Genomic DNA, 12,295 nt, shown 5'->3' with positions numbered 1-12,295 from the left:
AGTTTTAATTTTTGTTTTGAGGGATGTTTAAGTACGAATTATGTACGTAATTTTGGAGGACCTTCTTCTTTAGATTTTCTCTCTCTACTTAGGATATTTCTCTCTCTTAAATTCTCTCTCAACTTTTGTTCTTAATTACTTTCATTAATCCAGATTTCTTTTGGTAACAATTTCTTCTCTTTTAATTTCAGCTATTTTATTTACTTCTTTGAGTATGCTTTGCTTTATTCATTTGATTAGTTTGGTTATGATGATGCTTGAGTAGTATTATTTCCAGGGTTTATGGGGATCTAATAAATGATATGAAGGAGTAATTTTGTGATTGTTAATTATCAATGCTTGGTTAATATCCTATTGATTGATTTAATGCTATGCAATTAGGTTTGGCCAGATTTAATTGTATGAGTTTAGTAATATTAATTCGAGATTCGACAGATGAGATTTAATGTTTAGGCTTAGTTTCAATAGGCGGACTAATTTATAAATGGTTAAGTCGAGATTCGACAGATGAGATTTAATACCGGTAAATTAACTCTGTGATTATAATACGTAGCGAAAGCCCTTTATAATTTGATTGATCAATGCTTGATGATTGCTTATTATGATTTGCCCTGGAATATTGTTTATTAGTGAACCTATGCCCTAGGTCTTTTAATATTAGATTTTTCCCCTACTTTATTTCTTTTGACCTTACTCTTCGTAGTATAGAATTTATTCCCAAAAATATTGGTTACTTAGATAATTTAGATTATAATAATTAATTAGGAGTAGAAAGACTTGTTTCCCTGTGGAGTTCGACCCTACTTCCCTATCTACTTTAGTTAGAGGACTTAGGTATTTACTTTTGATTAGGGGATACGACTTTACCCCGTCACTCGCCCACACAAATCATATTTTATGTCGGGTCCTCCTTCTTCTTCGGGTTACATGCCAACCAACATTGACCAAGTGATGCATACTATGTCTTTGGCCGATCCAAACTACTATATGGACACCGGTGCTACATCTCACATGACTAGCTCTCAAGGTAATTTGTCTTCATATTTTCCGTTGATTAAAGTCATAATAATGCAATTATTGTTAGGGATGGTAGCAAAATTCCAATTTTTGGTTATGGTCACACTTCTTTGAACCAAAACACACTCCAACTCAAAAATGTCCTACATGTTCCCAAACTTGTCAAAAATCTAAATCTTAATTAGAAAATTCACTATTGATAATAATGTGTCAATTGAGTTTGATCCTTTTGGGTTTTCTATGAAGGACTTGCAGACGGGGAGCAAAATAGTGAGATGTAATAGCAGTGGCGATCTCTATCCTTTCTTCACCAATCGTCAGCTTATTTCAACTTCTATTCCGTCAGCTTTTGCAGTTATCTCTCCTAGTGTGTGGCATTCCCGTTTAGGTCATCCGGGAAATGCAATTTTGAGTTCTTTGTGTAGTAGTCATCTCATCAATTGTAATAAGGCTATCAAACATGTTTGCCATTCTTGTCCTTTGGGAAAATTAATAAAATTGCCTTTTTATGATTCAATGTCTCACACTACTATGCCATTTGATCTTGTTCATAGTGATTTATGGACATCTCCTATTGTTAGTTCTCTTGGCCACAAATATTATGTTCTTTTTCTTGATAATTACACAAATTTTTTATGGACTTTTCTGATCTCCTCGAAGTCTCAAGTCTATAATTTATTTAATCGTGGTAGAACATATATCAAAACCCAATTTGAGAGAGAAATCAAAGCATTTCAATGTGACAATGGTCGTGAATTTGATAATGATGCTTTTACAAAATTTTGTCACCAAAATGGAATGACTTTCCGTCTTTCTTGTCCATATACTTCTCCTCAAAATGGCAAGGTCGAAAGAAAAATTAAAACAATCAACAACATCATTCGTACCATTCTTTGTCATGTATCCTTGCCACCATCATTTTGGCATCATGCTTTAGAAATGGCTACTTACCTTCATAATGTCTTCCCCACAAAAATTATAATACCCTGTATTTTTATACGTATTTTCCTAATTAATTAATTATTATTTTCTAAAAAGGGTATTTTAGTAATTTAACTTACTATTTAAATCTTGGAGCCAAAACGATATTTGAATTTTGGCGCCAAAAGTATTTTAAAAACAAATTATTATTTTGGATAAGATTTATTATCCATTTATCCTATTTTAAAAACCGGATTATTTATATATTTTGGATATTTTAATTAAGGCAAAAGCTATATTTTATTATTATTTTAATAAGTCCGAAAATCCCATTTATTTGGCTAATAAATTTTGGATTTTCCTAAGAGAAAATCTAATTTTATTAGTTAAATTATTTGTTGAATATTTGGTATTTTATTATTTAATTATTTATTACAATAAATATTATTTACACAATTATTTTAATTCCTTAAAACTAGCAAAATAATTTCCTAAAGTACTAAATAGGAGGGCCGAAAATATGAGCTTAGGAAAGCTCAAAAATTTCGGCCATCCCATGTAGATTTTGGGAAAAATATTTTTGGTAAATTGTATTTTTAATTATCTCCTTAAAATCTCCTATTTTCCTTAAATCTAATTCTCCATCTTTTTAGTATCCAATCATTATATTTTCTTGCCATCTATTTTTCTTAATTATTCTCCAAGTAATTCCAATTTCCTTAATATTTTTCATGACAATCAGACCTTCCATATTCAATTATACACAATCTCTTCAATATCAAAACTTTCCTTAAATCTTTACTCACTTCTCCAAGTAATCCCTTAAACCCTACTTACCATAATTCTTCCCAAATTCTCTTACCATAATTCTTGCATGAGCTAGCATATAAATACCCTTCCATACCTCTCACATTCTTCACACCAATTCTCTTCTTTTCTTCTCCTCTTTTTACACAAATCATCCCGTTTATCTTTGAAGCCAATTTTCGGGCACTTCTGGTCAGTTTTTGGGGTATTGCTGTTTCACGAAATATTGTTTCTCTCAAAAAATCCTTGAGGTTAGGCTCAAGAATCACCCAATTCGGAGTTATATCGAAGGAGTTATAGCCTCTGCAAGTTCTGTCTATTCTTTCCAACGAAAATCCAATTCTTCTCTTTTCCTTGGTTTCTTATCTTTTCTCTTTCTCTTCTTTTATTCAATTATTATTATTATTATTATGGGGGATTTATAAAAATTATTATGAGTAGTTTTAATTATATAAATTAGATTTTTAATGATGTTTATGAAAATTAATTTAAAAGGTTCATGTACATATAGTTGGGGGTTTTTAATTTCATTGTTGTGATTATTTGTTAACCTTATATTAATTAAGGTTATATTTATTTGTAGGGTGTTTTTGATCAAGCTACTTGAGAGTTCTTTTGAAGTATTTTTGGTTAAGCAAGGATCAAGGTACGTTAGGTGGCTAGATACCTTGAAAGTGATCGATTTGAATGAGCATGTTTGAATGATTTTATGGTGATTGAATTAAATTGACTTGAAAATTATGGTTTATGAAATAAAAGTATGTTTAAAAGATTGGTTTTAATAATTAAATTGGAGTATTGATTTTTTATAACATGTTTTGATTAATTAATTTATTATTCATGTTTAAAAAGGATTGGTTTTGAAAGCTTGTTGGATTTTTATAAAAAAAAAAGGGAGTTTGAATTATTATTATTATTAAAGGTTGGAATTATTGGATTTAAAGAGGATTTATTTAATCATTGAATTAAATTTATTATTTATTCTTTATAAGCATGTTAGTAATCCCACTATGCGGATTTGGTTTATTGATAAAGCCTTGGACTTTGTATGACCGGGTCTTTCCTCAAGAATAGCCTTGTAACATAAGGAGACTAGCTTGGGAGGTGTGCACACTTGGGAGAGGAATTGGTTAAATTGGTTTAATTGGTTTTAAAATAATTGGAATTGGTTTTATTGATTATTGGGATTTGAATATTGAGAATTGGTTTTGAATCATGAGTTTGGAATTATTGGAATAATTATTGGAATTGATTTCAAAAGCATGTTTGCAAATAAATTGAATTTAAATATCTTGCACTTACCGTACTTAGCATATTTGCTAACCCGTACTTCTTATTTGTTTTGGTTCGCCCTGTTTACCGTAATGGTAAACAGTGTTATTTCAGGTGGAGTGAATAAATTGATGCATTGGAGTCCCGGGATTCGGTTTCACTAAGTTAGGAATCGTGGTCTTTGTATCTATTTTTGAGTACTCATAACATTGGTTTCTATTCATAGTTATTATTAATAAAGGAGAGTTTTGAAGTTTCCGCTGCAAAGTATGGTTTTGTTAGTAAGTTGAGTAGCCTTGCGTAATCACGCGGCGGTAATACGCCTAAGTCTATCTCTACGGTATAATTATACGTATTATACTAGTATTTCCGTAGAGGGAGATTTGGGGGTGTTACAAAAATTCTTGGCTATAAATCACCGACTCAAATTCTTTATCAAAAGAATCCCGACTATTCTCATCTTAGAGTATTTGGTTGTTTGTGTTTTCCTCTCTCTCCCCCTTCTAAGATACACAAACTTCAAACTCGGTCTACTCCTTGTGTTTTTCTAGGGTATCCTTCAAACCATCGGGGGTATAAATCGGGGCTGCCACCGACCGAATAATGTGGATATTATTCGCTCTTTGTGGATTTTTCGGCATAAAACGAAATCTGATGGCTCCTTTGAGAGATATAAAGCTCGTTTGGTTGGTGATGGTAAAACTCAGAGGGAGGGCATTGATTGTGATGAAACTTTTAGTCCGGTGGTTAAACCAGCAACCATTCGGGTGGTTCTCAGCATTGCATTGTCTAAGTCATGGCCTATCCATCAACTAGATGTGAAGAATGCTTTCTTACATGGCAATCTAAATGAAACTATGTACATGTATCAATCTTTGGGATTTAAGGATCCTTCTCGACCTGATCATGTATGTCTTCTGCGTAAGTCATTATATGGTTTGAAACAGGCTCCACGGGCTTGGTATCAGCGATTTGCAGACTTTCTAGCTACTATTGGTTTTGCAAACAGCAAATCTGACAACTCACTGTTCATTTATCGCCATGGTAACGACACTGCTTACATTCTCCTTTATGTTGATGATATTGTTCTAACTGCTTCTTCAGAGTCTCTTCGTTGTTATGTGATATCTTAACTTAGCTCTAAATTTGCGATGAAAGATCTGGGTAAATTGAGTTATTTTTTTTGGGAAATGCTGTCTCACGAGGCAAAAGTTACTTATTTTTGTCTCAAAAGAAATATGCCCAGGAAATTATTCAAAAAGCAGGCATGGCTAACTGTAAACCGTCCTCTACTCCGGTCGACTCCAAAGGCAAACTAAGTGCCGATTCTGGTGGTCCGTATGATGATCCGACGACTTATCGTCGTCTATGTGGTGCTTTGCAGTACTTGACCTTTACTCACCCAGATATATCCTATGCGGTGCAAAAGGTTTGTTTGTTTATGCACACTCCTCATGTGGAACACATGAATGCGTTAAAACGCATCCTTCATTACATCCAAGGTACGGCTGATTTTGGGTTGCATCTTTATAAGACATCGGTTTCTTCTCTTCTCTCATACACAGATGTCGATTGGGGTGGGTGTCCGGACACTCGTCGTTCTATATCAAGGTACTGTGTTTTTCTTGGTGATAATCTGATCTCTTGGTCTTCCAAACGCCAGCCTACTTTGTCTAAGTCTAGCGCTGAAGCAGAGTACAGAGGCGTTGCAAATGTTGTTTCTGAATCCTGTTGGGTTCGTAATCTGTTGCTTGAGCTCCGACTGCCTATTTCTAAAGCAACATTGGTTTATTGCGATAATTTCACTGCCATTTACCTCTCTAGTAATCCAGTACAACATCAGTGCACTAAACATATTGAGATGGACATACACTTCGTTCGCGAGAAGGTTCAACGGGGCGAAGTTCGTGTTCTTCATGTGCCTTTCTGTTACCAGATTGCAGACATTTTTACGAAAGGTCTGCCTAAGGTTTTATTTGATGATTTTCGGGACAGTCTCAGCGTCTGCGGTCCTCCCGTTTCGACTGCAGGGGTGTGTTAGATTATGTAAATAATCTTGTATATATTTAGTTTGTATTTTACTAATATAGCCTTAGCCCTAACCCTAGTATACTTTGTATATATAATCAATGTGAAAGGCACGGCAAAATTTCTCATATTCTCTCAATTACAAAAATAATAACCATCATCCAAAAAACGTAACCCACAATCCACTTAAAACCTAACCTGAGCAGTCGTGTTCCTTTTCTTCTTCTTAATCATGGTGTTGTTGTTTGATGCCTCATATGATGATGAATTTGTCAGTTGTGTCTGAACTAAGGTTTGAATACATATATACTTATTACATGATCTAAGCTCAGTAATAATATGGTTGCATTATCTGATTTCCTTCTTATTTGATCATCATGCTTTCACCTATTTAGGCTATCTGTGGAATAATTCTAATGTGATTCTCTTTATTCAACTTTAGGAAAACATGTCTTAATTCTAATAAGCTCATAAATATTGGCATTGTTAACTCTTTTATGCCATCAAAATTACTGACTAGATATGCTTTGCTTTAAAGAAAAACTGACATTTCTATTAGATGAGTTATGATAAATATATTGCTTGTTTTTGGCCAAATTTTTACAAGCTATAATCTTGTTTATATCTACCTGTCGTTTTGTATTGTCAGTTTAACTCATCAAAGACTTAGGCATTGCGTTCTTCCAAGCAATCTAATTCGGCTAAAGAGCAATGGAACTATCATCCTACCTATTCCCGATACTCAACACTTAATTGATCATGAAAAAACCTCATACATTGCTTTCAAAGTCTCCTCCATACAACTCTAAACTCTTCCATCCCTCCTCGAATCCTTGGCCTTGATACGTCTCACCCCCCCCCCCCCCAACATTAACCATGCTAAATTGTAGTATGTATGAGCATCTACGTATTCCAAATCTTTGGAGTATTATCTTCCTTAATCCTTCCTTAAGTATTCTTAATAAATATTAATAATAACATGTGTTATCACATAACATATATTGAATATTGTACCCTACCTTCTCCTATTTTTATTATTCTTTAACCCCTTAACGTCATGGGTCGTCTCTCGCCTCACACCATGGGATGCAAAGGCATGGTGCATTGTGGCCTAGAGGGTTTGCGGGGGTTACTAGGAGCAATCTTACCTCTATATAACATTATGTTGGAATATGGTATATTTCTAGCAAACACACAAATTGTGGTTACATAATGGGCCATATGAAAGGTCTAAATGCGTTCGGATTGAGCCGATACTTGGGGTCCTAAATATCTCATCCTAATGAAGATGATGGCTTGGACAAATTTCTAAAAATAAGGTTTTGAAACCTTAGCAGGGCCGTTTCTGAGATTTCGGTGGCCTGGGGCAAAAACATGAATTGGGCCCTAATTCACATATACTGATATAAAATTTTAAAAATTTGGGTATGCAAACACGAAGAAATTTTACTGCCTGAAAATTGTAATGAGATACATTGAAAATAAAATTACCAAAAAATTTGATACATTAATTAATGACATTTTTTTGGCTAATCAAATTCACTAAGGAAAGTGAATTAATTTGGGTAAAAAATTAGGGAAGAAGGAAGTTGACCAAAAATGCCATTTGATATTCTGGAATTATATAGTACTATAATGTTGTACTGTACACACTTCTTGTTTTTTTTTTTTTTAATTTTTTTTTTAATTTAATTTAATTAATTTAATTTTTTTTTTAATTTATATGAACATGTACGTAGTAATGTAGTATTATAGAGTACGAAGTTTCCTCAAAAAAAAATTTAGTACAAAGTATATATTTTGGGGCCTTATATTGTATTGTATTGAAGTTGGGCTTTTAAACAAGGGGCCCAGGGCAGCCGCCCCAGCTGCCCTGCCCTTGCTACGGCCCTGAACCTTAGTTGGTGCAGCAAGTGGTTTGATGCTTTCTAAAACAGGTTCTAGAATAATGTTCCAGATGCATCTTGGAAGATAGAGTTTTCAGCATCTTTGACTCTAGAATGCTCATAGAACATGTTGTACATGCTAAAAATGTTTACATGCATAATGATCTACAAATATATGTAAGTCTTGTAGTTTATAACTCTCCATTTGATAAGGTTAGAGACCTTTCTAGAAAGATTACTGAAGTAGGATGGTGGCTATAAATAGGAATCAACGATCAATTGTACATTCAAGTTAAGATTAAATTTCAGCATTTTCTAATACTCGAATTCTCTGGTCTTTCAACTCAATCTTTAGCAACAACACTTGTTGAGTGGCACACAATGCGTGGCTATGGCAAAGTAGTCATTACATGACAGGCATCCCCTCTTTATCTCCTTTCACAATTAATTTTTTCATTCACGATGACAAACACCCAAACCAATCACTACAAAATATCAAGTATCTCCCTTTCCTTCCCCTCATCCCTTCTTACCACTCTCTCCACTACTACTCTCTTCCTTATACCTACAACTTGCAAATATTTTTTTTTCCCTTGGAAATTAAAATAGTGAAAGAACTAAAAACAAAATTCAATTAGTTTCTTCAAAAATTAAATCAAATGAAAAAAAATATTTATTTAATAAATTGATGAACTTTATAACAAATTTACAATGAAGCAATGAAAGGGATTATAATTCAATTTACGACAACTAAAATTGATTTAGTACAATGTAGCCAATGATTGTTATGTTAAACGTCGTCCTCATTTAACATACTAACGCCCGCATTTTGTCATTAACAGACCACCCTTCTCCCTTTCACTCTCATGTCTCATTCATTGAACCACTTCCCTCCCCACTAAAACATGGCTTATCAGCTTTGAAGCAACTTCAAAGCTTTCTCCAACATTGAAGCACCACCATCTCCCCCACCAACCACTAACCCCACCGCCAGCATCATATCTTCACTAGCCACCAGACCCACTACCATATGAAATGCACAAATAAAGGAAATGCTCAAATTTACCGTAACCTGTGGGTTACGTCATATTTTTTGGGAGAGGTGATGAGTAATATTCCGTAGTTTTTCACTCTTCTAAGTAAACTAATTTTAGCTTCTTGATGTAATTGGTTTTATTGATTTCTTTTTTCGAGAAATTTCATGTATAATTTATTTAGGATTGACTTTTATTTACTAATAATTAATTGACTAATTTTCTCAATTTTGTTTTCAGTTTTGTGATATTTCTGTAAAGTATTGGTAATTTTAAAATCAATTAAATTATTTTTAATTTTTTGTTTTTTTTTTTTTACAAGAAAATTGAATTTGGTACGAATTAGTGTATTGGATTGATTGTGTGTCCAATTTTAGGATTTGCAATGTTTGGTGATAATCAATACTACACTCACATGAAGGATGTTTCAATGGAGGAGAAAACTCATAACAGTCATAAGCCACTTTCAATGAATGGATGAGGGTAAGAAGGAGAGGGGCAAAATGGTATGTTTAAGTCAAAATATGGGCGTTAATATGTAAAATAGGGGCGATGTTTAGCATTTCACTTATTGAAACATAAACAAAAAGTAAAAATCAAATAAATACTTCACTTTTTTAGCACAGAGTAGAAATTAGATTAAAAGGGTAAACGAGTAAGTTATTTAGGACAAACATCATATTCATAAAATAAAATTTGATGCTGACAAAAAAAATAGCAACAACCAGATCCGAAATACTACCCGAGTTACACCACCAAATTACTTTAATATCTTGAATACAAATAGATACCAAAAGAACTAGCCATACAAAGAGAAAAAAATCATAAAAGCTAGCAGTGTGCTGCGGCTGCAACGCCTGATAAGAAAGTGAGTCAGGTAACCCACAACCATATCCTTACCCAAAACCGCAAGACGCTAAGCAAATTCATTTCTTTCCTTGGTGTTTTCTGCAAGATAATGAGAAAATTAAAATAAATTGAATAAATTTTCAATGTTATTATCATTAACAAAAAACACATTGAAAAAAAACACATTGTAAATTCTTGTAATACATATTAGTACATAAAATTATTATTTTTGTTAAACAAGTAGTCTATATATTGAATTCTATTTGGAAAAAATATTAAGTTCACCTTATTTTTGCTTAATTAATGTAATTTGAACTTATTTTTCTTAGGAAAGTAAATATAAAATTGGGTATCTTTCAAATAGATAAATAAATTTCATAATTTTTTTTCGTTAAAGATATTTACGATTAAGATCACACTTAAAATGATAAAGTTGTTGAACTAAACATCACCTTAATCTTATCAATTAAATTTTTCTGATTTTAAAACAAAATACAAGATAAGGGTGTTTTAACTTTTTTATTGTCGATTTTCAAAATTATCAATTTGACCAATTTTTAACTCACTATATACATCATATGATTAAAAAAACAAAAACAAAAAATAGATTACCACAACAATTCCAAACGAATTCTAAAGTTTACTTTTCCTCTATGCTTTTTTACCATTTGTGACTTCATTGGGCTACCTTCATTGATCCATAAAATAAAATGGCCCAAACCAATTAAACCGGAAGTTAAAAACTGCCCAACGAAACGAAAATTGAAGGGACCCGCATATCGTCTCTTTTATGGAAGCGCGGGAAAATTAGCTCACTACAATTGAAACCCTAACGACCGATTTTCTCTCTCTTCCAAAACACAAAAATTCGAAAATTTTCTCTCTCTTCAGAGCTCAGAGCTTCATCAATGGCGGATGAAGAGCAAGACCCTTTAGCTTTTATCACCGAAAATTGTCGGTATTCATCTTCCCAAGAGGAACTTCTCTCTCACGCCAAATTTGCTCGAGAAGACGAAACATTTCCCGACGAAGATGAGTCACCGGCGGTGGAGAGTTCCGGTGTAAATCTCCGGAAATTGGACGGTGCAGATGATTCCGGGATGAAGGGTGGTGGTGAATTAGCGGCTGGTGTTGCGAATCCTGGGATGCCAAAAAATCTAGGGTTTCGAGGAGAGAGAAAGGGGGAAACATCGGGGACGAAATTGGAGGGGGTTTGTGGGGGAGAGAAAGAAATTGAGGCGCAATTGAAGGGAAGAGAGAGTGAAATTGAGCCTCAATTGAAGAAATATAAGGTTAGTCCATTGGTTCATTGTAGTGGGAAAATGGTGATTGAAGGGGAAAATGATGGGGATGAAGTAGTTGTGTTTAGTGGTGATTTGAAGGTGGAGAAGGTGATCTCTTTACGGCCCGTTGTTCCGGAAAGTGCGGTATGTACTGAGAAATTGGATGATGATGTTCATGTTGATGGTGAGGAGAGGGCAGGGAGTGGAGTAAAGAAGAAGCTGGAATTTGATATGGAAACTGAGGTGACCAATGTTGAGGAAGAGGGAGAAATTGTGGGGATAGTCGATAAGGAAGGCGGTGATCACGGGCAAGGTAATGGGAAAGTAGAGGATGGTGAGAAGCAGGGAGATGGTGTGAAGATGAGGGAGGAGGAAGTGGAGGATGTAACGAGGCAAGGGAAGAGGGAGTTGCCTCGTTCGATGTTTGGGTTAGTTTGGGGTGAGGGAACTGGAGATTTGATTGGGAATGAAGATATGAAAGGCGGTTCAAAGGAAGCAAATTTAGAAGGAGAGAAGGATGGGGAGTCCAAGGGTGATCAAGAAGAAGTTTGTGGTGAGGGAAATGAGGATTTAATTGGGAATGTAGATGTGAAAGGCGGTTCGAATGAAGCAAATTTAGAGGGAGAGAAGGATGGGGAGTCCAAGGATGATAAAGAAGAAGAAGTTTGTGGTGAGGGAAATGGGGAGGCGAATGAAAATGTAGTGGTTGAAAATAGTAATGTGGAAAGGGATTCGAAAGAGGCTAGTGTAGAGGGAAATAGAGATGAGAAATCCAAGGGTGGTGAAGAAGAAGCAATGAGATGCATTTTGGATGTTTTGAGAATGCTTGTGAGTGATAAGTGTTCCAATGATGAGGGTGAGGTTGACATTTTGGAGACTGCTAAGCGACATGGAATGACATTTCCTCGATCGAGATTTCTTCCGGAGGTGGAGGATGAGTAGTTTGAAGTAGTGATGAAGATTGAAGATGATATCTTGAAAATACTTATCTAGGAACTACAAGGAAGTTTTTGATCCATAAAGTTGGTAACTTTAGTATCTTATAATCTTGTATTAGTGTAGGCTTTGGAGATGTAAATATTTTGTTACTTGAATTAAAGTGTTTCTGATATGTAAATATGTAAAATCTATGTCCACTTATTTCTTGTGATAAGAAAATGATGTTTCTTGTGTATTGCTTCAACTTTTGTTTCCACTA

Source organism: Chenopodium album, chromosome 11 (genome assembly GCF_948465745.1).
Source record: "Chenopodium album chromosome 11, dcCheAlbu1.1, whole genome shotgun sequence".
In the NCBI taxonomy this organism is placed as follows: domain Eukaryota; kingdom Viridiplantae; phylum Streptophyta; class Magnoliopsida; order Caryophyllales; family Amaranthaceae; genus Chenopodium; species Chenopodium album.
Note: the sequence above shows the minus strand (reverse complement) of the source record.